Source organism: Ailuropoda melanoleuca, chromosome 5, assembly GCF_002007445.2.
Source record: "Ailuropoda melanoleuca isolate Jingjing chromosome 5, ASM200744v2, whole genome shotgun sequence".
Lineage (NCBI taxonomy): Eukaryota > Metazoa > Chordata > Mammalia > Carnivora > Ursidae > Ailuropoda > Ailuropoda melanoleuca.
Genome location: NC_048222.1, coordinates 26,433,245 through 26,437,945, shown reverse-complemented (window position 1 = coordinate 26,437,945; position 4,701 = coordinate 26,433,245). Strand labels below are relative to the sequence as shown.

Sequence of the window (4,701 nt, the reverse complement as noted above, 5' to 3'; positions counted from 1 at the left end):
AGACTTAGTACCCATAGAAAAGTGCATGAGGACTGGGATCAACGTTCTATTCTTGGCCTGTGTTTGACCTCCCGTGTTTGTATCTCTATGTGTAATTTTCTCCAGATTTCCTTAGCTTTGCTTGCCTTTCTTCCCCTCCACCCTCAACTTGCTTAAGTCTCTTAGTCACAGTCTTTTTTTTTTTTTAAGATTTTATTTATTTATTTGTCAGAGAGACAGAGAGAGCACAAGCGGGGGGAATGGCAAGCAGAGGGAGAAGCAGGCTCCCCGCTGAGCAAGGAGCCTGATGTCAAACTCGATCCCAGGACCCTGGGATCATGACCTGAGCCAAAGGCAGACACTTAACCGACTGAGCCACCCAGGTGCCCCTCTTAGTCACAGTCTTAAACCTCCCAGCTGATCATTGGATCCTGCCCTCATGCTGGCAGAGAAACCCCAGACCTGGGCGGGGGGGCTCCATGCATCCCTAGACAGTGTCTTCTGAACTCCTCTTCCCCATTTTTTCCTCCTTCCCCATAGTGAAACCTTCCCTGAGATCTGATTTTCAGTCTCTCACTGCAAATTGAGAGGTCTGCTGCTCCAGGAAGCCAGAGACAGCTGGGAGCCCTGGCCGGAAGTCTGTTTCCTGGGCAGGAGAACACTGGCAGAAATCCAGACCACTGACGTCACCTTGTCCGGATGGCGGAAGCCATTGCCCAACCATAGGAAGTCGATGCCCACAACACATTTCTCTATGACTCCCTCCCTCGGTTCAGAAAAGGATTTTCCTGGACAGAAGGCAGTAGGAATGGAAAGTGTTCTGACCTTTGAACCACACAACCACACAACATGAGGCTGGCCAAAGCCTTGCCTGACAAATAAGAGTGAGACCTGACCCTGGACTCCTGGCTTGGAAGACGTAAGTCTGAGTCGGCGCTTTGCCACCTAACTTCTGACCTTTGACAAATCACTCGATTTCCTTGGTCAGTTTTCTTAGCTATGAATAACACTGCCTACCTCACAGAAGTTACTGTTGCAAGGCTTAAGTGAGGTCATCTCTCCGTGGAAGATTTCATAAACTTGAAGCAGGATGCCAAAACCAAAGCATGCTTCTATGAGGGCCTTCCTGACAGCAGCAGACCCCAAGGAGGGTGGAGGGAGAGCGGTTGCAGGCTGGTCGGAGCTGGGTAGCCTGCACTGGAACGCTGGTGTGCTGCTTACCAGCTCTGGGACAGGGCTTCATAACTTAACCTCTCTGCACCCATTTCCTGGTGGTCAAAATGGGGATGATAAGAGGACACCTGAGTGGCTTGGTCAGTTAAGCATCTGCCTCTGGCTCGGGTCATGATCCCAGAGTTCCAGGATCGAGCCCTTATCAGGCTCCCCACTCAGTGGGGAGTCTGTTTCTCCCTCTGACCCTCCCCCGTCTTGTGCTCTCTTTCTCTCTCAAATAAATAAATAAAATATTTTTTAACACAGGGGATGATAAGAACACCCTGATCACAGGGTAATCAGGAGGGTGAGGTGGTTTCTCCCGGTAGAGCACATAGGCACGCGGAATGCTGCCCAGCTCACGGCAGCATTCAGCAAGCCCTGGCCAGGCTGATTATTCCAGGGGCCATCCTGTGCACTTCCAGGACCTGGGCTGGGCATTCAGTCTAATCCCAAGAGATCTCACGAAAAGAGATTCTGCCCGCCATCCACTGTCCACACATCAGGCAGAGCGATTCAGCTAAAATCTGACCATGTCACTTCTCTGCTTAACCACCCAAATCTGCCCCAATCACCCCAGTGAAAGATATCAAGCCCCTGAGATAGGCCCTTGAGTTCCTCTCCAGCCTCATCTCGTGATGCCCACTGCCTGTCACCGAGGTTCTGGCAACCGCAAACTACCTGCAGCTTCTCACCTCCACGCCCGGGCTCCCCTTGCCCCTCTGCCCAGCATGCCCTCACACACCCTGCCTTTGCCAGCTCCTAGGTATTCTTCAAGACCCTTAGTTTCATGTCTTCCAGAGAGTCCTTCTTTACTCTCCTGTGCAGGGCTTGTTTCCCCTTCTCCCTTGATTCCTTGAAGGCGCTTCCATCATGGCACGGGGCAGATTTTATCCTAACTCTTCATGGGACTATTGAACAAATGATTGAGCGAATCCTGAAAGCAGCAGCCAGCACTGGGTCGTACTTATCTCCCTACACTCAGCACAAGCACAGCGCCGGGCACACAGTAGGTGCTCAGTAAACACTGGGTGCCAAGACTGATGAATGAATGACCAAGAACCAACAAAGCTTGTTTGTTCAGCTACCATACCAGATGGCATTTCTTGTCTGGGGCTGTGCTGAACATCTCAAACAGATACAGTTTCCATCGGCCTCCGCAGCTGCTTGTCTTAGAACCACCTGTGTCTCAGGCACCCCCGCCCCTCTTTGCACTGTTCTTATACTTTGTTTCACTATTTTCACTTTGTTTCTCTTCCTTGCTTTGTGTCATGTTTCTTTTTTTTTTCTTTTAAGATTTGTGTATTTATTTATTTATTTTAGAGAGAGCGAGAGAGAGAAAGAAAGAAAGAGCACGAGAGGGGGGGAGGATCAGAGGGAGACTCCCCACTGAGCAGGGAGCCCCACGTGGGACTTGATCCTGGGACTCCGGGATCATGACCTGAGCCAAAGGCAGTCGCTTAACCAACCGAGCCACCCAGGCGCCCTTTGTGTCGTATTTCTTACTTTTTGTTGCTTTGTATCCTTTCCTCTTCTTTCTTTTGTGGTTGGATGGATGTCTGTTCTCTCATAACCCTTCGAGCATTCTGGGATGGTAAGAGTATCCCCCCCATGACTTCAGAAAGAAAGAGATTTTGAAAAGAAGAAAACCAAACCTTATTATGTCCCCAGAAGTTCCATACCTTTTATTTCATTCATTTTTGGTAACATCCATAATATGGCATATCACCCAAAGAAGCTAGGTTATGCCTCTGTAATAAACATCCCCAAAATCTCAATGGCTATATGCAACAACAATTTATTTATTGCTCCTGCAGTGTGAGTTGCTGAGGCTCTCCTCTGAATCATCATAGTCCTAACCCCAGGACCCAGGCTGACAGGGCAGCCGCTATCTAAAACATTGCCAGTTGCCATAAGCAGGAGGAGAGAATGTGGAAAAGCATACCCTGGCTTGCTTGCATTTATTTATTTATTTATTTATTTATTTATTTATTTATTTATTCATTTATTTGACAGAGAGAGAGAGAGAGAGACAGCCAGCGAGAGAGGGAACACAAGCAGGGGGAGCGGGAGAGGAAGAAGCAGGCTCTCAGCAGAGGAGCCTGATGTGGGGCTCGATCCCAGAACGCCGGGATCACACCCTGAGCCGAAGGCAGACGCTTCACGACTGAGCCACCCAGGCGCCCCCCTACCCCGGCTTTTAAAACTGCCACATAGAAAAGGGGCACCCGGCTGGCTCAGTTGGAAGAGCAGGTGACCCTTGATCTCGGGTTGTATATTTGAGCCCCACATTAAATGTAGAGATTACTTAAAAATTAAATCTTTTAAAAACTTCCATATGGAAGAGACACATCTTAATTGGTCAAAGTTACATAGCCATGCTGGGTTAATCAGTAAGAGTTCAACAGGGTGGCAAAGTACAGTCTTCCTAGGAACCTGGAAGGAGAAAGAGATTCATCTGTCTGTGAAGAGGCCTGATAAGCACAGTGGATATTACTGTTCCCACTTTACAGATGAAGGGCTGAGGCTCCAGAAGTCCATGTAGTCAGAGAGGGGGGCTGAACCCATGCCTTTTGATTCTTGAGACTCTGCTCTTCTCATGTCATTGGATTTTTAGCGTGCCTAGACCTTTTCTGCCATTTTCTATCAAGTTTTTGGACCCGGCCGTGAAGTGTGGCTTGCCGGCATACCAGAAGCAAGATGACAAGAAACCCCACTTTACTCACCAATCTCTGCATCACATGTGGTAAGGGCATTGGCATCGCTCTCCAAAGTGAGGTTTTTGGAGACCTCCATTTTCTAAGACAAAACCAGGTAGTCACAACACTTGGAGCACAGTCATTTGAAACCTTCTAGGCGAAACTAATCTATGGTGACAGAAGTCAAAATAGCAGTTATTTCAAAGGAGGGTACGAGAGGGAATGTTACATTTTGACTAGATAAGGGCTTAAGGGAACCTTCTGGGATAATGGGGGTGATGCTATGTTGGGTGGGATTGTGGTTAAATAAGTGAATACAAATGTGAAAAGTAATCAAGCTGTACACTTAAGATTAGTACGTGTTGCTGAATAGCGGTTACATCTCAATAAAAATAAGTTATAAAGAATACTTTTGGGGCACCTGGGTGGCTCAGTTGGTTCAGTGTCTGCCTTTGGCTCAGGTCAGGATCCCAGGGTCCTGGGATCAAGCCCCATGTCTGGCTGCCTGCTCAGTGGGGAGTCTGCTTGCCCTTCTGCCCGTCCCCCATTCATTCTCTCAATCCCTCTCACTCTCATGCTCTATCAAATAAATAAATAAAATCTTTAAAAAATGCATTTCTTGTGCCAAAGATTCTATTAAGAAAATGAAAAGACAATATAAAAAATAATAATAAAAATATAAAAATATTTAAAGATAATAAAAATAATTTTTTTTTATTTTTTTTTTAAGATTTTATTTATTTATTTGACAGAGATAGAGACAGCCAGCGAGAGAGGGGAACACAAGCAGGGGGAGTGGGAGAGGAAGAAG

The 4,701-nt window shown here is 47.3% G+C and overlaps 1 long non-coding RNA gene across 1 annotated transcript in view; it reads left to right on the top strand.

Moving 5' to 3' along the window:
- Positions 1 to 723: 723 nt before the first annotated feature.
- LOC117802305 overlaps positions 724 to 4,701 on the top strand; it is a 14,491-nt gene continuing 10,513 nt past the window's right edge. Inside the window, exons 1-2 of the long non-coding RNA XR_004625419.1 lie at positions 724 to 898; positions 3,809 to 3,937. This is a non-coding gene — a long non-coding RNA (uncharacterized LOC117802305). The remainder of the gene's footprint in view (positions 899 to 3,808; positions 3,938 to 4,701) is intronic.